The sequence below is a fragment of the Benincasa hispida genome, chromosome 10, assembly GCF_027475165.1.
Source record: "Benincasa hispida cultivar pf3 chromosome 10, pf3_genome.v1.1, whole genome shotgun sequence".
Taxonomy (NCBI): Eukaryota; Viridiplantae; Streptophyta; class Magnoliopsida; order Cucurbitales; family Cucurbitaceae; genus Benincasa; species Benincasa hispida.
The window spans coordinates 59388529-59413598 of NC_143487.1; the positions used below are offsets into that span (position 1 = coordinate 59388529).

Genomic DNA, 25070 nt, shown 5'->3' on the forward strand with positions numbered 1-25070 from the left:
CTACTGAAACTTCAACAAAAGTTGTTGAAGGGTTTGCTACATCAACAAGAGTTGTTGATGGAAGTTCATCTAGTAGGTCAAATCCACCTCAAGAGTTAAGGGAACCTCGATGTAGTAGGAGGGTTGTGAACCCACCTATTCGCTATATCGGTTCCACTGAAATCCTGGCTATGGTAGACAATGGTGAGGTTGAGGATCCATTGTCTTTCAAGAAGTCAATGGAGGATGTTGACTAGGATGAATGGGTCAAAGCCATGGATCTCGAGATGGAGTCTATGTATTTCAACTCAGTATGGGATCTTGTTAACGAACCTGGTAGGGTTAAACCTATAGGTTGTAAATGGATCTACAAGAGGAAATGGGGTGCTGATGGGAAGGTGCAAACTTTTAAGGCTATACTTGTGGCAAAGGGTTATGCTTAGGTGAAAGGAGTTGACTATGAGGAGACTTTCTTGCCTTTTTCCTTGTTGAAGTCTATCCGCATCCTCTTATCTATTGCCTCATATTATGACTATGAGATATTGTAAATGGATGTCAAGACTGCCTTTCTGAATGGTAATCTTGAGGAGACCATTCATATTGTGCGACCCGACGGATTCATAGCCCAAGGTCAAAAGCAAAAAGTTTGTAAACTGAGTCGGTCCTTTTATGGGTTGAAACAGGCATCTCGATCTTGGAATATAAAGTTTGATACTGCGATCAAATCATACGGTTTTGACCAGAACGTTCATGAGCCTTGTGTCTACAAGAAAATCATCAACAGTTAAGTAGTTTTCCTAGTGTTATATGTGAAGGATCTCTTACCGAAGAGTTTCATGAGCGTGGTTGGATCTCTCCGATCTCACCGTGATCGAAATACATATTATACATTCAAACGCACAGTTATGCAAACAAATCTTAATTAACGGCATGCTATGAACAACAAAATAACAAGGAAATGAGTTGCCATACCAGTTGAAGACAGTCTTCAAACTTTGGAACTCAATGCAGCAGAAACCTCCATACGATCTTCCAACGCCCAGCAGAATCGTCAACTACAGCAGCACGAACACGAACGCAACGAGGACGAAACCATCATAAAAGAGCCCTGGGTATTCTCGTAGTGAGAACCCAAAGCGTGGTCTTTGGTGAATTTGGTAGAGGAAGGAGGAAGACCAAATCGTGTTGGCGATAAGCAAGTGGGAGGGAAAAAGGCGCTATCGCATATCAAAATGCTTATCGTTTAGGAGATGTTACACGATCGTGTAGGTTTTACTGAACGATCGTTTAGCAAAATTGGCACACTATACGATTGTTTTGAGAATCTATCCAATCGTGTAGGAACTAGTGTGCGATCGTTTAGGCGCGAGGTGGACGATCGTTTAGGCGGAGAGTGACTATCATATAGGCTCTCGAAATACTTAAGCGATCGTTTACGATTCACCAGCGCGCTCTTTTTTTTTTCTTTCGACTGATTCAAAATGAAAACTATTTTCATTTTAATTCATCGATTACAATAACCGACGCTGCCCATTAACCCACGTGCAAACGTGAAAAATTGACTTAATTATCATATAATTAACCAGTTAATTAATAATAAATATAATCATATTATATTTTTACTATATAGTTTGATATCACATATCTACTATAGTATTTTCTCCTCTACTTGATATAATTCATATTTATATCTAATTTCCTCTAAAATAATGTATCTCATACATTTAGCCAATAATATCATATATAAATAACAAGTCTAACTATATCATATATAATCGAATTTGCTCTTGTTAATTTGAACATTTTAAATTAACCCAAACACTGGTTCTCGACTTTATCCAAGCTACCCAGGGGACCTAATGAACGTATGGCTCGAACCTCCAATGGCTCGTGAATAGCTGACTAAACTCTTTAGCCACGAGATCCACCATCCGTTAACTATCAGGCATTTCACTAAAGACCAACAGTTGAACTCTTCTTACCACAGATATATTTCTATGTCCATCGGATATAACCAATCATGAGTACGATGACCCTTCACAGATGCTCGTAAGTACAGTTGGGCCAAATTACCATTTTGCCGTTGTAGTTACATGTCAATCTTTAAGTACCACTGATTCCTCTAATGAACAATACAACATAGTCTAACTATGTGTGAACACCTCTCTGGCCAAGAGAAGGTGTGTGGCGCCACATCGTTCAAGCCCCGGAATCATCCCTTAACGGAGCTATCCATCTACTTACCCCTTCCTCGAAGAAAGAGTGAATTCCATCTTGCGTAGCTGAGTTCCCAGCTCCAAAATCAGACGAATCCCGAAACTGGTAGGTTTGAATCGGTGAACTGGCCACTCGCATTCATACAAATCAAAGGACTGCCCTCAATGGCAGGAGTTCCCAACTCACTCAGGATTGAGGTCATATTACCTATGGTCATCCTAGTGAAGTGAAGTCTCTGTCATAAACGGTGTTATATAACGAGATGTTAACACTTCGTGGTCAGGTCTTATACAAACTCTTTGTATAGGTTGCACCCGCTCACATGTCCCCAACACGAATGATTAGGATCATACCATCTGTGACAAGTCATAACACTTGTGACCATTCCACAAAGCGGGTCACATCCGTAGCATTACCACAATAAGGTTTCCCTTCTCTATCCATATACTACAGATCATTTTGGTTATCACTCAAGACATGATCCACTTGTATGTCACCACATTCATGCTTGAGTCACATACAGATAACCAGGGATTTTATATTTATTGGTTTATAGTAAAGCAAATAAAACAAGCAACTGAGCAAAAATACAAGATGTGAAGTAAATATCATATATTAACAACACAAGCGTTCGTACAAACTGTTTACAAACTACAGGACACGAGGCTTTAGGGCATCAACCCCAACAATATGTAGACGATATCCTACTCATCGGGAATGATGTAGTTTTTCTGACTTCAGTTAAGAAATGACTAGCAACCCAATTCCAAATGAAAGATTTGGGAGAGGCTTAGTTTGTTCTTGGGATTTAGATCTTTCGGGACCAAAAGAATAAAGTGCTAGCTCTGTCTCAGGCATCGTACATTGACAAGATGTTGATCAGGTACTCAATGCAGAACTCCAAAAGAGACCTATTTCAAAATGAAAGACTTGCATGTTGGATGAAATTAAAAAAAAAAAAATACAAATCGGTGTGCATTGCTATGATTGGTGCATCTTGCACTAACAAGATACACTTTACGTCCATCCTACCCAAATGCATTGCGCTGAGGGGTGTGTTGCGCTCATATGTATTTTTCGCCCGACCTTTGCAAAAACGCACTATGTTGAGGTAGTGTTGCACCATTGAAATACAGTGCGCCCGTCCTCCAAAAATGCATTGAGTTGAGGGGTGTGTTGCATTGTTGCCCGTTCTCTACAAAGACGCATTTGTGTTAATGGATGCATAGCGTTAATCATTAACCGTGCACTCGTCTGAATCAAATACAAAAGATAATTTCATTTCATTATTTCTATGTATAGAAGCTCTTACTTGATTCTTTGTACATGCTAAAATGTTGTATTGCGTTATTTGTAATTCTTTGCATACTTGGTTAATTTATAATACAACTGAGTAACAATTCTTTCCATATGCGTTAGCCTCTTCTTTATCATCCTTTGTCAATTATTTCGATGTTCTTTATCTTTTCTTTTGCGTTATTCATTGTACTGCCATGATGAATTATATGCATTACCTTAGAAACATTTCTCACACTTTGTATTTTCTGATTAACACTTAGATAATTTGTAGCAATAGCACTACTTTACCTTTTATCCTTCAAAACTCTGCTCAAACCTTCTTTTCAAAATTTTGACTAAACGTTTGTCTATTCTGTACAAAACAACGCAATGAGGACCTTGCGCATCTCTAAATTTGGGGGTGGGGAATGTCTGAGCAGATGCGATCAAGTGGATGCGGTCATTAAGAAAATGCGTTCATTAAAAAAAATATCTTTTTTTTTCATACAAACTCCAATGTCAGCGCAAGGGAAAATCAAAATCCCAACCTGATAAGAGTAAAGTCCTGAAAGGAACCTGCTCGTAGTTGGATGTTTGCATGGCACCCGTAGGAGCAAGCCAAAACGAAGGTGGGTTTCCAAGATCGATGCAATATGAAAAGAAAAGGAAAGAGAAATGAGAATAAAAAAATAAGAATATAAGGGACAATTCCTCTAACCAGCAAAAGTTATACTTAGCTGAAAATCAAGAGTTGAAGTTGAAATTGACACACAACCGTAGTTGGATGTTCGCATGACACCCGTGGGAACAAGCCAAAACGAAGGGTGTAACCATGATCAACAGTCTCTAATAAAAAAACGCAACCCGACCACCGCATTCAAGTCGTACTAAGTTATTTTTGCATGAAGAGGTAAAAATTCTTTTCAAGGCAAGAAAGGAATTTTTGAGTAGATATTTGTTGTATAGAAGAATAAAGTAGGGCTTGTTTATGAATTATCAGGGATAGAACGAAATTGCGTTGTTGAGTAATGTTGCCTAGGTGGAGCATTCGAAGCAACCAATCGACGCAAAATTTAGGATAAGAATTGAACAATATTGCCTTAGTAGAAGATATGCTTGAGGACAAGCATATATTTAAATTTGGGGGTGTGATAACTCGTAGAAATACAAGTTATTTATACTATTTTATTTAGATATTGCGGCTAAAAGAAAGAAAAGTTGCGTCAATAGTATAGAAATTGGCTAAGAAATGCGAGAATTATAAATTGTCGTCAATACACCCACTAACACCATTGCGATGGTAGAATAGATTGTTTCAGTTTCAGTTTTGTAGGAAATCAGTCATCGCATGCGTTAATGGCTCAAAGATAAAAGAAACAACGCATCTACGTCGCATTGCGTCCATCATTCAAAAATGAAGAGATGATCAACGCAATGACGGCGCATGCGAAAATCGATCAAGAGCTTAGCGATCAACGCAAATTCAACCGCATGTGGTAATAAAAAATAACACCGCATGCGGCGATCGATCGAAGATTTAAAGAGCAACGCAATTGCGGAGGCTTCTGACACGTGTACAACTTTCAGTTGTGCATTTCTGATGGGTTGATTGCATAATAGAAGAAATATTCAATCCACCATTTCAGGAACTACCTTAACCATAAAGTGAGGACCACAATGTCAAAGAGTCAAGCTTTGCCTATAAATAGCTTCTGAAATTTCATTGAAAGATATATTTGAATACATAGAGACGTACATATACTGATCTGATAGAGACTGGTCTGAAGCGATTTCCAAAGTAGATCCAGGATAATTACGAGACAAGGCCGAGAGGTGAGTCTCCAGGCAAAGAATCCTTCCAATCCCCGCCGTTGAAGCTCTGTGCGAAGGTCACTTCTACCAGAAAAGCAAGCCTGAGAGGGAAGCTCTCCTCTCCATTACTTCCACACACTGACAAGCACATCCTACATTTAGGATCTGTGTCAAGACGTTGACACTCTTTCTGTATTCGTTTCTAATCTTTATTTCATCATCTGTATTCATCTTTTTAATCTTTCATTCACACCATGTATCGAACGCTTAATCTTAGTATCAACTGTTATGATCACCATTATCATCTCTCTGTCTATTTCCGTTCATCCATAATCCATTTTCTCCATGATGTTTTTCTAATTCCCTAGGTAATTAGCAAGAATTAAGCAAGTAAATTAATTTGTGTTAAGGAAATAATTAAGTTTAGCTAAAGCATGCTCGACGACATCTTCACCGGTGAGAGCAGAAGTAAAGATGTTATTCTGCCTAGTGAGAAACGGTTGGAAGAATGTGTTATCTAAAGCGAGAAGTACTTCCAGAGATGGAAGCAACCTTGCGTTCATCACATTCATCCCTGTTTCACCATAGAAATATGGGAACGCGGCCGATCACCGAAAGGTGTACGCCAAGGGAAAGCGGAACCTTAGTTGCATCTTTAACGCAATTGACAAACTTGCGTTGTTTTTACTATTTACTCTCTCTTTCTGATTCATCCATAAAGACTTGCCATCGCATACCACGATCCGTTGTATAACTTCACAGTCAGTCTCGAACTCAGTATCATGTATCATGTATCTTGTATCTTGTATCATCTTAGTTTAGGATTTTATTTTCCACGTAACTTTATTTTATTAATGCAATTTTATTTTCATCGCACTTTAGATTCTTGTATAAACCCAATTCTTTATTAATTGTAAAAATCGGTCGCATGTATCGCAAAAGTAATGCATTAATGAAAACATTCCCTGTGTTCGACCTCAGATTATTCTGAGAAACTTGCGTTGGAATTATACTTAGTTTCAGTACAAGGAAACTTGTGACACGCATTACTCTATCGCATACTACAAGCATATCATTAACAATGCATATTTAGAAGTAGTATCGTATAAAGACTATCGTTACGAAGATAGCTTCAGAGCACAACGTTTTTTATTCGTGTACGAAGGCTCTCACGGCTACAGTTTTTTAGGGTCACCTACAGTGCATGGGTCTACGAGACCGTCCGCGACTGGACTAGGGCAAATGGGAGATTTTGTACTAGGCCTTAGTGCCCTAGTTTATTGTTTTGTACTTGTTTTTATCTTGTACACGCTACTAGCTTTAGGACAAGTGGGAGATTCTTGGGGTTGATGTCCTAAATCTCGTTGGGTTTTGTAGTTTGTAAACACATGTATAAACAAACATTTGTGATGTAATAATATGAGTTATTTTCTTCATTATTATCTATGAAGTATGAGATAGTTTACTTGCATTAACTACAAATCAATAAACTAAGATCTCTGGTTATCTTTGTAACTTAAGCATGTATGTGGAGACATACAAGTGGATCATGCCTTAAGTAATAACCTAAATGGTCTATAGTATATGGATAAAGGAGCGAAACTTTATCTTGGTGAAACTACGGATACGGCCCGCTTTGTAGATGTTACAAGTGTTGTAAAGTGCTACAGATGGTCTGATCCTGATCATTCATGTGGAGACATGCGAGCGAGGGATCCTATACAAAGCAGTTTGTATAAGATCGGAACAGGAAATGTTTAGTCTTGTTATATAACGTCGTTAATGACAGAGACTTTCATTTCACTAGGATGACCATAGGTAACATGACTTTAATCCTGAGTAAGTACAGAACTCTTGCCTATGAGGGCGGTCCTTTGATTTGCATGGGTGCGAGTAGCCAGATCGCCGACTCAAACCTACCACTTTGAGGATTCGTTTGATTGGGAAGCTGGGAACTCACCTATACAAGACGGAATTCACTCCTTCCCCAAAGCATGGGTAAGTAGATAGATTGCTTCCTTAAAACCTGATTCTGGGACTTGAATAATGTGGTGCCACACACTTTCTCATGGCCCGAAAAGTGTTCACTCATAGTAGGACTATGATGTATTGTTCATTAGAGGAATGAGTAGTACTTAAGGAGTTCGATGTAACTACAGGGGCAAAACGGTAAATTGGCCCAGCTTTATTTACGAGCGATCTATGAAGGGTTATCGTACTGTTGCAATGGACACAGAAATATATCTATAGTGCGAAGAGTGCAACTGTCGATCTTTACTGGTGTCAACGGCATTTAACGGATTGTAGAAATCGTGATTAAAAAGTTTAGTTAGTTATTCATGTACCATTGGAGCTTCAAGCTACAGGTTCATAAGGTCCGTTTGGTAGCTCAATGGATTCAATTTGAGAATAAGTTTTTGGGTTCGTTTGAAGTGTTCAAATTAACAAGAGGGGATTCAATTATATATGATATAATTAAATTGATTCAATTATATGTGATGTATTTAATTTGATGTATTAGATACATTAATTGGAGGAATTAATATAAATATTATTTATATTAAATAAAAGAGAAAAGAACTATAGTGTAAATATTATATATGATGTGATATTAAAACTATAGGTTATAAATATAATATGATAAATTAGTTCTTATATTTATTTATAATAAAAAAATTATAAGATAATTATTAGCTGGTTTCTCCTTTAACTGTGCGTGAAATGAGAAATTTCTTTCAATTTTAATAACTGAAGAATAAAAGTGAAATTTTTTTTCATTTTTCATAATCGCAAGATTAAGCGCATCATTTGATCTAGTGAAAAGAGAGAGTTATACGATAGCCATTTGAGAGAGTGAACGATGAGCGGGTTTGCTAGACGATTGCCTCCTTTACTAAACAATCGAGTACCCAGTGTCTATACAATAGACATAAGCGTTTCTCCCACTTACTCGATCGTATACATCCTCCTTCCCTCTACCAAATTCACACAGAGCCCACACCTCCAAGATTGTCATACCGAGAATACCAAGGTAATCGAGTGGTAGCATCGAATGTTGTTGTTCGAGGGTCTAGGATCGAGTATTACTCGATTGGGTTCGAGGATCTGACAGTTCATGATTTCACTGGTTGTTCGTTGCATCTATGCTCGTGATCGAGTTTGCTGGATACTTGACCAGTGTAGATCGAAGGAATACGTGAAGAAGAGTTCTTCAAAGGTATGTCACCCGATTCCTTTTGGTTTTAAGAAGAAAGCATGCTGTAATTTTCTCTACAATGCATAACTGTGGTTGTATTTTTGTAAATGCTTTATTCTTTCACAATGGGTTTGGAAGGATCTTGCTTCCGCTCAATGGTTCTCTTATTTAAGAGTTTCTTCAAACTCCTTGGGTGTTATTAAATTAAATGGTGAAAGAAATTAATAACTCCCTCACTCTTATCTCCCACATGGTGCAAAATGGCAGAGGTTTGATGAAGTCAGATACGTGATATTCAATTGGCTAAAGACGTTCTCTCCAATTTTTCTTCATTTTCTTCCTTTGCATTTTACTCTCAAGAATAGTTATATCCCTTTTTCACCAAAATAACCAAGGAATCCCACCAAACTCTCCTTGATTCTCACCTTGAGAATGACAAGGTAATGCTTGTGGTAGTGTCCAAAGGGTGTTGTTGTTTTCGATATCTTGTTATATTGCTGAGTTCATGAGAAATGGAAGAGATCCCTCCATAGTCTCACTGGAGAGGAAACATGAAGAAAGGTTATGCACCGTTTCCCTTTTCTCTCTGTAATCTACACTGGAAAGCATGCTTAGGTGTTAGATATGTTTATCCACGGTTTCTGCCTCCTCTGTTTTCTTAAGTTCAAAAAATAAGATTCAAGACACCCGACGTTCGTAAACTTCCACTGTGGGAATACCAATCCCTTAACATAGCTACACAAGATGGAATTCACTCATACCCGTCTTTAAGGTAAGTAAAGGAATTGCTCCCTGAAGGGTTGATTCTAGGTCTTGAACAATGAGGTCTCACCCTTAAGGATTGACCCAGTTGTCATTACGAGAAATTCGTGAAGGGTCAACTTACTAATAACGGTTATATCCGTGGACACATAAATTTATCTATAATGCAAAGAATTAAATTGTGGGTCTTTAGTGGTGTGTGTCACTTTCCTGTTCTCTGGGCACCTCATGACCTTGATACATTTCTCTATGAAGTTTATTCATAGCTCAACATCCACTAGGTTCGTTGTTCCCTCGAAGGTTGATGCCCTAAAAATCCTGGGTCTTCTAATTTGTAATTGTATTATACAAACACTTTATTTATTGTATTGTGACATTTAGTTGCATTAACCCACAAAAATCAATAAACTAAGATTCAAAGTTATCTTCTGTAACTTAAACATGCATGTAGAGACATGTAGTTGGATCATGTTTAAGTAATAAACTAAAAGGTCTGTAGTAGATGGATAAAGTTGGGTACATTATCCTAGTAACACTACGAATATAACGCGTTTTGTAGTTGTTACAATTTTTGTAAAGTGCTACAAATGATCTGATCTCGACCGTTGATGTGGAGACATGTGAGCGAAAGTATTCTATATAAAGAGTTTGTATAAGACAAGACCATGAAATGAATAGTCTCTCAATATAACACCGTTGATAGATGAGACTTATATTTCACCAAGATGACCAAAGGTGACTTGACCTATATTCTGAATGAGTTGTGAACTCTGCCTATAAAGGCGGTCTTTTGATCTGCATGGATGAGAGTGACCTATTTGGCCGACTGAATATGCCTACGATTTTAGCAATTCGTCTAATTAAGGAGCTGGGAACACAGATACACAAGACGGAATTCGCTTCTTCCCTAATGTCGGGGTAAGGAGATAAATTACTCCCTTAAGAGGTGATTCCTGGGCTTGAACAATGTGATACCACACACTCTCTTAGCACGAGAGGGGTTTGGTCATAGTTAGACTATGAATTATTGTTCATTAGAGGGATTAGTGGTAGTTAAGGAGTTAGATAACTACAAGGGCAAAATGGTAATTTTGGCCCAACTGTACTTACGAGCAATTTGTGAAGGGTCATGGTGTTGTTGACTGGTTATATCCAATGGAAACAAAAATATATATGTAGTGCGAAGAGTGCAACTCTCGGTCTTTAGTGGAGTGACCTATAGTTAATGGAAGTTGGGTAATTTAATTAAAAAAGTTTGATTAATTATCCAAGTACCATTGAAGCTTCAATCTACATATCCATAAGGTCCCCTTTGTAGCTCAACAAGAATTATTGAAAATTAATTTTGGATTAATTTGTGGATTAATTTGAATTATTCAAATTAATTGAGGAATTAATTATATATGATATAATCAATTTAAATTAATTATATGTGATATATTAATATAATGTATTTGATACATTATAATATAAATTTTAATTTGAAAGAATATAAATATTTAAATATGATTCAAATATTAATTATATGAGTTGGATTCATATATTTAATATAAAATTGATTTATATTAAAATTCTTATATTATTGAGAGAATTCTAACTATAGGTTATATTGTTTAAAATTCTTATATTATATGAGAGGATTCATATAGTTTAATGTATAATATATGATACGTTGGTTATCGTATATGTATATTAAATTTATTTTATTTAATTATATTTTTTAAAATAAATTAAAGGAGGAAGTTATGAAAATACCTCCCTCCCTATTTCTCTCTCAATTAGGATCGTGAGTGGGAGTTGGTTTACAGAAGGTTCTTTTTCTCTCAAAACACATAACGTTTGTGTGAAAAAAATGTGTCATGCATTCTCACGAACAAAAAGATCCTCTTCTTAAAACTAGTTTTCCTCTCCTCAAAAATTAGAAGCTCACAACTCTCCCTGTAATTCTCAACCTCTAAGGAGAATACAGAAGGTTCTTTTGTGCTAATCGCCATTTTGGGTGTTGTTCTAAGGAGATTTCATTCGTGACCAATTGGAAGGGAATATGTGAAGATTTGTGACTTCAAGGATTAGTAAATCTAAACCCTATTTTTCTCTTCTTTGCATTGTGATTAAGTATGTTGTAATTTTTTTTTTGTTAAAATACATAATGTAATCTTTGAATTGTCAATATTATATGAAATTAAAAACTTGGGATCAATCCCCGCTTCCGCATCAGACCTCAAAGTCCCATCAGTTACAACATGCATGTGTAAATTCAAAACAAAACAACTTTTAACACATTCAACCAAAATCCAACTTTTTAAGCAAAAAGGAAAATTTAAACAAAACATAAGTTCCTTTAAGAATTCTTGTTTGGGGTACCCCTAGAAAACCATAAACCAAACTTTACAACAATCACCTTTTACGTCCTCAGGTGCAAACACTAAATATTTTTACAATCTAAAATATTAAAATTGACTCTTAAACCATAAAAGAAAATATATGTGAAACTCAGAGGAACACATATCAGTCATAGGTGTGAACCCGAAGGAACACAAATCAGTCATAGGTCTAAATCCAAAGCAACACAAATAAGTCGTAGGTGTGATCCAAAGGAACATAATCAACCATAGATGTGATCCCAACAGAACAATATTAGTCATAGATGTGATCACAAAGGAACACAAGTTAGTCATAGGTGTTAACCCAAAGGATCACAAACGTAAAATGTACACCGCCCAATAAAAAGGTTAATAGTTACCATATATTCTAGCATGCATCAACCAACCAATAAACCTCGTACTAAAATCACAGTCACATTACGTCATCATATTCAGTGTGTAGATTGTAAACATAAGGTCCTCTATTGTGTTCACAGCAATGTGACTTAAAAGTTACCAGAACACCAATAGTCATTACATAATCGAAGTGTAGTAAACCATTTCATATCATTCTATATAAATGTACAGTCTTATCATTATCATTTTGGTTAAGAGAACTGATTCAAAGGCAAATGAGTAGAAAGACACTTACCTTAATGTTAAGTTGAACCATCTTCATAATCTTGAATCCTGAATCAAGCCTAAAGATAATTCAAATTTAAAATTAATATTAAGGTCAAATTCCAAACACCAAAATAACCAAGTAAGTCCAAATAACTTTTTACCCAAGGTGAGGTTGGTAAAAAAAATCACCTTAAATCCTTCAATCCAACACGCTCAAAATTTCGCCAAAATCCAACTTCAACATCTGCTGGACAGCAGTTTTAACAATGTCCAAAACTCTGATCCAAAATCAAAACAATATGGGTAAACAAATTTTAGTCCAACAACTTTACATGTAATTAACCCCAAGCCAATAACTCCACAATAAACTCATAAAATTCACCTTGAACCACCAATTCTTACCCACCAGTAAATCTATAAGTTTGTGACAAATCTGCAATTCTCACCCACCAGTAAATTCGCAAGCGGCATGGTAGACAATCTGCAAGTCTGTGACAGATTGACAGACACATCATGGCCAGCGAGCAGATCTGGTGCGGCAAACCCAGCTCAGGCGCACGACATCCAGACTGTGTACAGGACGATCGATGAGACCCACGCGAAGACAGTACTGGCGGCGATTGTGGATCTGAAACGGGAGGCTGGCAGCACAAACGATCTAGAGAGGGTCAAATTAGTGTGGGCATCTGGAAGGTCGGGGTGCGGTGGCAACTGTGGATATTGATCCTGAGAAAAAGAATGTGGCATCGTTGATTTGAGGCTAAAAATAGAGATTGAGGCGTGATAACACTGAAAATGTGTTATTTTCCTCTTCTTAATTCTAGGTGATTACTATGTTTAATGTGTTTATTTAATGATTTTAAAAAGGTATTGAGCATCTTTGAGGTAGAATAAGTCATTACGAGCTGTTCTGAGTTAATTTGAAACAATTAGGAGCTAATTTGAGCAACCGAGCTTCAAAAGGATGTGCAATGATGAAAATGCCCCTGGATGGAGCGTTGCAATGCTTAATGAGTGTTGCACAACACTACAAGGAAGTAGCGACTTAATGCTGGAAAAATAGGACAGCTTTGCAATACTACGACTCTATATAAAACATTTCTTCTTCATTTTAAGGCAGTAGTTTATGAAAGAATCACCTTCCAATCGATTTCTATGCTGATTTTTTTCCTCGTCTCACTTATCCACTAGTATTTTTCTCCATTTTTCTCTCCATCTTATGTAATTAGTGAAGACATTGTCAGGTTTTTCTCTTATTCATCTACATGGGAAGGTAATTGTGATGCCCCAAGGTCTATAATGTATCTCTCCGCCGTCTATAATATCTTTCATGTCTCCATGCTGAGGAAGTGAGGAAGTATTTAATGGACTCAGCTCATGTGGTGGACTTTGAGCCCTTGCAGCTGAATGAAAACTTGAATTACGAGGAGAAGCCTGCGCAAATTGTGGCTAGAGAGGTGATAGTTTTGTGCAGCAAGGAGGTGCCACTAGTGAAGGTTCTGTGGCGGAACCATCAGTTTGAGGAAGAAACTTGGAAGCAAGAGGACGAGATGAGAGTACTGCATCCAGAGCTCTTCCAGGATTAGAATCTTCGAGGACGAAAGTTTATTAAGGGGGGAAGAGTATGACGCCCCAAAGATTTATGCATATTTATTGTTTTTTTAAAAAAAAAGGTTAATATTTAAATTAAGAAAGAGAAGGGGAATTAGGGTTATAAATGAGGGTAGGGGACCTCGTGTTGCGTGTCAGAGGAAAGAAAAAATTTCTCTTTCTTTTTTTTTCTTTTCCTATTCCTCCTTCCAGACTAGCGAAATGCTCCCCTTCACAGTGCTCGTCCGTTGCCGCCTCCTCGCGTCTCAACCCAACGCGCCTCACCTACGTCCATCGTCTACCGCTCGATTGTAGGTCTCGGTCGTCTAACCGCGCAAGGTTCCGGTCGTTTCAGCCGCGGGAAGCGTCGTCCGCCTCCAGCCACGTCGAGTTTCTTCGATTTTTCTTTTCTCTCTTCCGTTTTCGTTCTACGTTTGCTAGTCGCCGACCGTTTCGGTTCTGCCAAGAACGTGGTTTTGGTGAGATTTAAGTTTTTTGGTTTCTAGTTAATGGGTTCTGAATGGCTACCGATTTTTGGTCTGATTTAAGTTAATTCAGGGTGCGTTGTTGCTCAATTCAGGATTTCAAGACATTTTGTCGGTACTGTCCAGCAGCATCAAGGTTCGCTTGGGTGCCTTTTGGGTAAGTTATATTGGTTGTTCTAATTTAAATCTTGTTTCCCCAGTTGGTTTGGTGAATGTTGGTGTTTATTGGATTTTTAAATTTAGTTTTGAAACATTTTCAGCTTAGCTTAAGACTGTTTTGAGTTCTGTCCTTGGAGCTCAGTGTAGTTCTGGCTACGTCGGCTTTCTTTTGGGTGAGTGCTTTGAAGTTTTTGGTGCAATTGGGGAATAGGTTGTGTTTATAAAGTTTAACATTAAATTGGTTTATTCTAGGGCAATTTGGGCATCTGACTCGAGTCAAAAAGGGATTTGGTTGATAAGTGGAGTTTGGTTGCTAACTGTTCGACATAATTTCAGGGTAAGTGGTTTACTGCCGGTATTGCCCTAAGATCTTGATAAGTCTGCTAGTCAGAAGGAAAATTCTTATGTCACTGTATGTATGAGTTACTGTGTTGAAGTTTGATGTATGGGTAACTGTGATAAAGTTTGATATTGATTCATGGCCTTGATTGCATGCCTATGTCTGTCTGAGATTTTTATGATTGTTAATTCATAGCCTTGATTGCATGCTTATGTCCAATGAGATTTTAGTGACTGTTAGTGTTGCTATTGGGCTATGAAAATCGCATGTTATGATCCTCCGGGCCCACACCCTAAGCTAATATACGGTGTCCTTTTTGGGATCACCACTTATGTTTATGCCTGTGACCTTAGGTGTCACTACTTATGAAAGTATGCCTTCAGGTTTCCCCTTATGCCTATGCCTATGATGCCTTATGCACTTTGGCCCAATGGAAAGACTAACCGGTCACTGAGTGGGACCAGTAGTGGGCCGCTTACTGAATATACTTTTATACTCATCCTTTTCGTTGTCTATTTTTTCAGGTAAGGGTAATGATAGACCAGCGCATGACAAAAGAGATCCGTGACCTGGCCATTAGGACGACTTACTGCTTCCACACTTAGTATCATGTTTTGGAGTCTGGTTTAGGAGTTAGGCGTTTTAAACTCTCATGTAATATTTATTAATTTTATTATTTGACTATTTAATTGTTTTCATTTTAAAGTTTGGTTTAGGGGTACCCCGAACGGTAAATTTTTATTTTGTTTTAGTTTATTTATTATTATTTATTTATGTTTTTTTTATCTTTGCTCATTTAAGCATTAATAAATAAAATTTCGGCTATTTTATTTATTTTTTTAGGAAAAAGAAAATGTACGCTAAGTCTATGCATGCATGAAGTAGCGTCCTAGAAATAGGTAGGAAAGTAGAGTCGTTACAGTTGGTATTAGAGCCTAAGTTTTAAGTTCTGTAGACTGACTTATGTCGTGAGTCTAATCTGTTCCCTATGGCCACAAATGGATCTTTTGTTATCTCCAGGTATGTTATTTAAAGTCCTTTAGGGAAATATATATGAAATCTTACCTATTGTGTAGTCATTTGATAGTTTACCGTGCTAGAGTGTATTAAAACGTTGCATGTGGTCACCAGGTATGGCGCCATGAACAAGAGGAAAGGGCAGTCGAGGTAAAAATGTAGTTGGGGAGTGAGATCTGACCTGCAAGAACCCGAGGTGCAGAGCCAAGAGGTGCGGGACCCGCCACCTCGTGACCCTTCTGGGTCAACTTGGCAGAAGGTTAGACCAAGAAGCGGGCCTCGAGCTTTAACTGTGCCTCCCTAGGATCATCATCCTCAAAAATTCCAGTAGAATATACGACTATGGCTGTAGCTATTGGAACGTCATCACGAAGGCCGTGGCAATACAGCTAAGGGGCATGGTGGCCGAGCAAATAGCTCAGCATGCACAGTCACAGCAAGCGCCATCCTCGCTAGTCCCGTTACCACCAGTTCAGAGTCAAGATAGAGCCACGAATTGGATCGTGGCAGGCCCTTCTTTGGAAGTCGGATACCTACGAGATTTCAAGAAAAATGATCCCCCGATGTTTAACGGGTCCGTGAAAGACCCCACAAATGCAAAATTGTAGTTGTCCACTATTGAGGGGATTTTTCAGTACATGAGGTGTCTAGAGAAGCAGAAGCAGTAGTGTGCCGCTTTCGTTCTCATCGATAATGCCAAGCGCTAGTGGCGCTTGGCTAAGAAAATGATAGAAGCCAGTGGAGGCCAAGCCACGTGGGACCAGTTTAAGGAGCAGTTTTACGAGAAGTACTTCTCTGCTCATGTGAAGTATAACAAGCAGGCTGAGTTCATGAACCTGAAGTAGGGGAGTAGAAGATTATAAGGAGAAGTTTGACAAATTGTCTTGCTTCGCCCCTGATCTAGTGTCTACCGAAGCAAAGAAGGCTGAAAGGTTTGTGCAAGGACTCCAGGATGGGGTATGAGGCATTGTGTAAGCTCTGGAGCCTCACACCTACGTCGCAGCCTTCCAAGCAGCAGCACGCGTAGGTTGTCCTTCAGGGATAGAGTTCCTGAAGTCCCTGATGGAGGAACCAACCCCCCGGCCAGAAGAGGAAATTGAGTAGAAAGCTCCAAGACCTCTGCAGAAGGTCCAAAGTACAAGCAGGTTAGTAAGGCACACTCAACTACAGGCTACTACTTCAGGAGGAGTTTAGAGGGAAAGACCGGTGTGCAAGTCATGTGGAAAGCGTCATTGGGGACGCTGTCTGATTGGCACAAGGACTTGTTTCAGATGTAAGCAGATAGAGCATACGGCAGACCAATGCCCTAGTAGTGGTTCCAGAAGTATAGGGGGTCAACCCCCGAGTTCACACCAGGGTAGTTCAAACTGAGAGCAGCAGCAGGGTCGGGTCTATGCCACCAGTCGCGAAGAAGCTGAGCACTCGGGAATAGTGGTGACAGGTACGCTCCCAATTTTGGGGCACTATGCCTTGGCATTGTTTGACTTTGGCTCATCTCACTCTTTCATTTCTTCGTTGTTCGTAAAGCATGCTATGTTAGTTTTGGAACCCTTGGGTTATGTTTTATCAGTGTGTACACCGTCAAGAGAGATTATGATAGCAAGTGAAAAGATAAAAGCGTGTCAATTGGAAATAGCAAACCGCACCCTTGATGTGACTCTGATAGTGTAAGACATGCGTGATTTCGACGTTATTCTGGGCATGCATTGATTGGCTGCCAACCATGCTAGTATAGACTGTTCTCGTAAGTAGGTGACTTTTAACCCCCTCTTGGGAAGCCAGTTTTAAGTTCAAGGGGGCCGGGACGGTAGTTTTGCCCAAGGTGATTTCCGCGGTAAAGGCTAAGAGGTTGATTAATCAAGGTGTCTAGAGTATTTTGGCTAGCGTAGTTGACACAAGAGAAACTGAGGTTGCACTAACCTCTAAGCCAGTTATGAGAGATTATCCCGATGTATTTCCGGAAGAACTTCCAGGATTGCCTCCACCAAGGGAGACTGATTTTACAATCAAACAGGAGCCAGGCACTATTCCTATATCCAAGGCACCGTACAGAATGGCTCCGGCATAATTGAAAGAACTGAAGGTTCAATTGCAAGAACTGCTTGATAAAGGGTTCATACGACCCAATGTTTCTCCGTGGGGTGCACCAGTGTTGTTTATGAAGAAAAAGGATGGGTCGTTACGTTTATGTATAGACTACAGGGAGTTGAATAAGGTGACCATAAAAAACAAGTACCCACTTCCTAGAATCGATGACCTGTTTGACCAGCTACAGGGTGCTACTGTATTTTCCAAGATTGACCTACGGTAAGATTACCATCAGCTGAGGATTAGGGACAGTTTCGGGAGCGATTCATCCTTCCCGAACGGATCAACTAGGACAGAAATAAAGCATTGGGTCAAGACTGCGTTCTGATCCAGATACGGGCATTACGAGTTCATTATGATGTCTTTTGGTGTGACAAATGCTCCAACTGTATTCATGGATTTGATGAACCGGGTGTTTAGGGACTTCCTAGACACTTTTGTAATAATTTTCATTGATGATATTTTGGTCTACTCCAAGACAGAGGAGGAACACGAGGAACATCTTAGGAAGGTCCTAGGAATGCTGAGGGAAAACAAACTGTATGCAAAGTTTTCTAAGTGCAAGTTCTAGCTATGGAAGGTGTCCTTCCTTGGGCAGTGGTGTCGAAGGATGGGGTTTCAGTAGATCCTGCTAAGATTGAGGCCGTTACCAATTAGCCCTACCCTGCAATGGTCAATGAGTGTGCAACTTCCTGGGATTGTCTGGGTACTATCGTAGGTTTGTAAAGAATTTCTCTAGCATAGCCACGTCGTTGACTCTGCTAACCAGGAAGGGAGCTTCGTTTGCTTGGAGCAAAGCTTGTGCGGACAGTTTTCAGGACCTCAAGCAGAGGTTGGTTTCAGCCCCGGTTCTCACCGTACCAGACGGCTCCAGGAATTTTGTGATCTACAGTGATGCTTCTAAGAAGAGTTTAGGTTGCGTGCTTATGTAACATGGTAAGGTGGTCGCCTATGCCTCCCACCAGTTGAAAAACCATGAGCAAAACTATCCTACCCACGACTTGGAATTGACAGCAGTGGTGTTTGCTCTGAAGATCTAGAGGCACTACTTGTATAAGGAAAAGATCCAAGTTTTCACCGACCATAAGAGTCTGAAATACTTCTTCACCCAGAAAGAGTTAAACATGAGGCAGCGCAGGTGGCTCGAGTTAGTAAAGGATTACGACTGCGAGATCCTCTACCACCCAAATAAGTCGAATGTGGCAGTCGATGCCCTCAGTCGAAAGGTCACCCATTCGGCTGCCTTGATCACTAAGGAGGTTCAGTTATGTAAGGATCTGAAGTGAGTAGAGATCGGTGGCAGTGGGGGGGAAATCACATCGTAGTTAGCTCAGTTGACAGTGCAACCAACCTTAAGGCAAAGGATTATTGTTGCACAACAGGGTGATCCAAACCTGGTTTAGAAATTTTGTCAGGTAGGGTCGAGCCAAGCAAGTGAATTTTCTGTATCGGTGGACAAGGGTCTTTTGTATCAGGGATGGTTATGTGTCCCAGCAGATGATGGCCTGAAAGGGAATCATTGACAAAAGCTCTCAACTCTCCATTTTCGATGCAACCAAGTAGTACCAAAATGTACCAAGATGTGAAGCGATATTACTGGTGTATGAAAAGGGAGATAGCTGACTATGTCAGCAGATGTCTAGTCTGTCAGCAGGTGAAGGCCCCAAGGCAGAAGATAGCAGGCTTGCTACAGCCATTGGATGTGCCAGAATGGAAATGGGAGAGCGTGGCTATGGATTTTATTACGAGTTTGCCCAGGACAGCGAAGGGTTTCTCAGTGATTTGGGTTATGATAGACAGACTCACCAAGGTGGCACATTTTATTCCAGGAAAGCCCACGTACGCGGTGAGTAAATGGGTTCAGCTATATATGAAGGAGATAGTAAGATTGCATGGTGTGCCAGTATCAATTGTGTCCAACAGGGATCCTCGTTTCACCTCCAGTTTTTGGAAGAGCCTTCAGGCAGCTTTAGGGTCGTGGTTGAACTTCAGTACAACTTTTATCCCCCAAACTAATGGGCAAACAGAACGTTTGAATCAGACGTTGGAGGACATGTTGCGCGCTTTTGCGTTGGAATTCTCAGGAGGGTTGGGACTCCAACTTGCATTTGGCAGAGTTTGCTTACAATTATAGCTATCAGGCTACCATTGGCATGTCGCCGTTTGAAACTCTTTATGGCAGAGGTTTTAGGTTTCCTGTTTGCTGGGGTGAGATTAGGGAGATGAAACTGGTGGGAACTAGTTAGTAGAGTTGACGAATGAAGTCATGCAGAAGATCAGGGCTAGAATGCTAGCAGCGCAAAGTAGACAGAAAGGTTACGATGATGTTAGGTGTAAAGATCTGAAGTTCGAGGCAGGTGACAAAGTGTTCCTGAGAGTGCCGCCGATGAAGGGTGTCCTGAGATTCAGGAAGAAGGGTAAGCTAAGTCCGCGTTTTGTAGAGCCATTCGAGATCTTAGAGCGAGTCGGTTCTGTGGCTTACCGTTTGGCCTTGCCACCGTCTCTCTCTGCGGTCCATAATGTCTTTCATGTCTCCATGCTGAGGAAGTATTTAATGAACCCGGCTCATGTGGTGGACTTTAAGCCCTTGCAGTTGAATGAAAACTTGAGTTACAAGGAGAAGCCTATGCAAATTGTGGCCAGAGAGGTGAAAGTTTTGTGTAGTAAAGAGGTGCCACTAGTGAAGGTTCTGTGGCGGAACCATCAGCTTGAGGATGCAACTTGGGAGCGAGAGGACGAGATGAGAGCATTGCATCCAGAGCTCTTCCAGGATTAGAACTTTCAAGGACGAAAGTTTATTAAAGAGGGAAGAGTGTGACGGCCCAAGGATTGATGCATATTTATGTTTTTTTTTTAAAAAAAGGGGGTTAATAGTTAAATTAAAAGAGAGAAGAGGAATTAGGTTGTAAATTAGGGTAGGGGACCTCGGGTTGCGTGCCAGAGGAAAGAAAAAAAAAAATTTTTTTCTTTTCCTCTTCCTCTTTCCAGACTCCGAAATGCTACCCTTCACAGTGCTCGTCCGCCGTCGCCTCCTCGTGCCTCACCTTCGTCCGTCGTCCGCCGCTCGACCGTAGGTCTCAGTCTTCTAGCTGTGCAAGGTTTCAGTCGTTTCAGCTGCGTGAAGCGTCGTCCGCCTCCAGCCGCGTCGAGTTTCTTCGATTTTTCTTTTCTATCTTCCGTTTCCATTCTGCGTCCACCAGTCGCCGAACGTTTCGGTTCCGCCAAGAACGTGGTTTTGATGAGATTTAAGTTTTTTGGTTTCTAGTTAATGGGTTCTAAATGGCTACCGATTTTTTGTCTGATTTCAGTTAATTCAGAGTGCGTTGTTGCTCAATTCCGGATTTCAAGACATTTTGTCGGTACTGTCCAGCAGTATGAAGTTTCGCTTGGGTGCCTTTTGGGTAAGTTATATTGGTTGTTCTGATTTAAATCGCGTTTCCCCATTTGGTTTGGTGAATGTTGGTGTTTATTGGATTTTTGAATTTAGTTTTGAAACATTTCAGCTTGTCTTAAGACTGTTTTGGATTCCGTCCTTGGAGCTTAGTGTAGTTCTAGTTACGTCGACTTTCTTTTGGGTGAGTGGTTTGGAGTTTTTGGTACAATTTGGGGTAATAAGTTGTGTTTATAAGGTTTAACATTAAATTGGTTTATTCTAGGACAATTCGAGCATCTGATTCGAGTCAAAGAGGGATTTTGTTGATAAGTGGAGTTTGATTGCTAACTGTTCGACATAATTTCGAGGTAAGTGGTTCACTTTCGGTATTGCCCTAAGATCTCGATAAGCTTGGTAGTCAGAAGAAAAATTCTTATGTCACTATATGTATGAGTTACTGTGCTGAAGTTTGATGTATGGATAACTGTGATAAAGTTTGATGCTGATTCATGGCCTTGATTGCATGCCTATGTCCGTCTAAGATTTTTATGACTGTTAATTCATGGCCTTGATTGCATGCTTATGTCGATTGAGATTTTTGTGATTGTTAGTGTTGCCATTGGGCTATACAGATCGCATGTTGTGAGCCTCTGGGCCCATACCCTATGCTTATGCACGGTGTCCTTTTTGGGATCACCACTTATGTTTATGCCTGTGACCTTAGGTGTCACTACTTATGAAAGCGTGCCTTCGGGTCACCTCTTATGCCTATGCCTATGCCTACACCTATGATGCCTTGTGTACTTTGGCCCAATGAAAAACTAACCGATCACTGAGTGGGCCCAGTAGTGGGCTGCTTACTGAGTATACGTTTATACTCACCCTTTTCTTTTCCTATTTTTCAGGTAAGGGTAATGATAGACCGGCGCATGGCAAAAAAGATCTGTGACCTGGCCATCAGGACGACTTACTGCTTCCGCATTTAGTATCATGTTTTGGAGTCTGGTTTAGGAGTTAGGCGTTTTAAACTCTCATGCAATATTCATTAATTTTATTATTTGACTATTTAATTGTTTTCATTTTAAATTTGGGTTTAGGGGTACCCCAAACGGTAAATTTTTATTTTGTTTTATTTTTGTTTTAGTTTATTTATTATTATTTATTTATGTTTTCTTATCTTTGCTCATTTGAGCACTAATAAAAAAAATTTTGACTCTTTTATTTATTTGTTTAGGAAAAAGAAAATGCACGCTAAGCCTATGCATGCATGAAGTAGCGTCCTAGAAATAGGTAGGAAAGTAGGGTCGTTACAGTAAGACTTAGCTCTCTAGTTTAGGGATTTGGAACAATGTAATTTTTTGGAGTTTTGTTTGATTGTAATTTCTATATTCTTGTCTATGGATTTCAATCTGAATTTAGTGTTTATGAATTGCATACTTTTATTATTGATTGAAAACCAATAATTTGTTGTATAATTTGAATACTTAGAGATAGCTTATAATATGTGACATATAATTATTGGTTAATCTCAAAGGAAGCAATAGGTTGGTTAGGCTTGTAATTCGTTGTCTAAAATGAATGGTGTTGCTCCCATCAACCTAGAGAGAAACCACATTGAATATTTGATTAGATGGTGGAAGACGAACACTTATCCTAGCATTAGCCTTAGAACTTAATGTGGTGGGTTAATCATGTTTAATATGGATTCATTTGAGCATGTTTAGCTAATTAGGTAATTAGGACCATTGGTTAGATGTCCAGTCAATTGGGCTAGGCATAATGAAGGACCTAAAATTTCATTTAAATAACTCGATGAACAAGATTGCATTGGTCCATTCCATTTCTTTAAGCTAGAATCTCGTAGTTAATTGCATTTCTATCTTTTAGTTTCATTGCATTTTATTTCTTTGATGCATTTCTTATTCCAATCCACACCAAACTCCCTTATTTTACCACTTTAACTAAAACTGAGCTTCGATGAACTAATCTTCCGTGCTTCCCTGAGGTTTGACCCCGGACTTGCCGCTTGTACTACTAGTTAGTATAAGTAATTCATTTGATAATTTATAAATATTATTTGACTGATAGTCTTTTGGGAGCAACACCAAAAAGAACTTCATCAAGGTATCTGACTATGGATGCACAAATAAGATGAGTTGAAGGAGCACACGTAGATCGAGGCTGTTTAAATTCCTTTTTTAGTTATATATATATATATATATATATATTCCTTCTCCAAATTCTCAAAATTCCCAAAAACTTTTATCTCAAGCCTCAAATATCTTTCCAATAATAATAATAATAACAACAACAAATTAATTTTTCTCCAAATCTCAAAATTAAATTTCAAATTCCAAATCCTTCTAGAAAAATAATTAAATTAATTATCATTTCTTCTTAATTCAATCTAACCCAAAAGCTCATAATGCAACCCAATTAATTCTAAATAATTAATTTAAAATTATCTAAAAATTTGGGATATCACAGTAATCGATTCTGTAGAACCCGTTTCGATCAATGGCAAGTGTTGCTGAGAAAATTGAGTAAAATTGGAGCAAAAATAGAGCAAAATCGGTGAAGAAAACTTCTTTATGTGTCGGTGGCAACTAAGCACCGTAACACTACAGAATAAAACTACGTCGTGTCGCACCACTAATTAAAAGTGTTGTGGTGCCCAATTTTCTAAGGTTTGGGCTCGAATCTTGGTGTAATAGTTTTTTAACCATTTTCCTTTTTTGTTCTTATTAATTAAATTAATATAATTAGATTATATTAATTAATTACTTTAGGATGGAAAAATTTGGTCTAATTTTGCTATTTAATTTAATTTTGTATATGATGTATGATTAAATTATTTTTTTAATATATGTTACACAATGTATGTCATATAGTTTAAAATCTCACTTTAGGATAAACATGTTTCATGCATCATACTTAATATAAGTGTTATATTATATGGTTGTATGAATAATTGAACATGTTCATGTATCATATTGGAATATAATTGTTATATTGTATGATAGTATGTTGATGATTTTGATTAGTTATAATATAAGTGTTATATATATATATATATGAAAATGGATATGCATTGAGCATGACATTATTTCAGAAAATATAAGAGTTATATTTATAATATCATTAGAAGGCATGATTATCGGTTTTAATATTTCACTAAAATATAAGTGTTATATGTTATTAGAAACCAAAATCTATAATAAAGAATTGCATGCTGACATAAGGTTTTAATTGAATTTTAAATTGTTTAAAATTTGGTAATTAAAACTTTAAGTTATTTTTCTAATAAGAATGGAATTTTATAAATTTTTTTCTTTTAGTAGGATTAAATTAAGAAAATAAAATATTAATTTATAAAATATTGACTATAAAGGACCTTTGCCTAAGGAATGTTCTGTCTAGGATTAGGGTATTTAAGTTGATGGAAATGAAACACCCCTACCTAGAAACTGACCTAAAAGGTGAATTAGTCAAAATTTTATAAACATGCAATTATGTAGTTACTTTATTAAAGTGTTTGATAAACGACAACATATTGTTAAACTATTCAATAATAGTGTTATATTGGGCGAATTAACAATCACTTAGATTAATTTTTTTTTTACCGAAATTACCTAAGTAATAAACTCTTGTTTTGTAAAATACTTAGCGGGAGAAAATATATATATAATACATACATACATACATATATATATACATACATATATATATACATACATACATATATACATACATACATATATATATACATACATACATACATACATAC

The 25070-nt window shown here is 38.3% G+C and overlaps 2 long non-coding RNA genes across 6 annotated transcripts; one reads left to right on the forward strand and one right to left on the reverse strand.

The window, feature by feature from the left end:
• Positions 1-2793: 2793 nt before the first annotated feature.
• On the reverse strand, positions 2794-13140 carry LOC120087883 (uncharacterized). Of its 2 annotated transcripts, XR_016524018.1 has the most exons (5): positions 12638-13140; positions 12421-12509; positions 4051-12308; positions 3229-3391; positions 2794-3107 (listed from the first exon to the last, which is right to left on the reverse strand). It is a non-coding gene; the product is annotated as an uncharacterized LOC120087883 (long non-coding RNA). The 2 variants fall into 2 exon arrangements; XR_005484719.2 differs by having other exon boundaries at positions 2794-3391.
• Positions 13141-13967: 827 nt separating this feature from the next.
• LOC120087644 (uncharacterized) lies at positions 13968-22449 on the forward strand. Of its 4 annotated transcripts, none has more exons than XR_016524021.1 (9): positions 13968-14300; positions 14380-14463; positions 14567-14638; positions 14718-14802; positions 15330-17263; positions 21219-21311; positions 21414-21485; positions 21567-21651; positions 22189-22449. It is a non-coding gene; the product is annotated as an uncharacterized LOC120087644 (long non-coding RNA). The 4 variants fall into 4 exon arrangements; XR_016524020.1 differs by having other exon boundaries at positions 14402-14463; positions 21398-21485; XR_016524019.1 differs by having other exon boundaries at positions 14402-14463.
• Positions 22450-25070: the final 2621 nt, after the last annotated feature.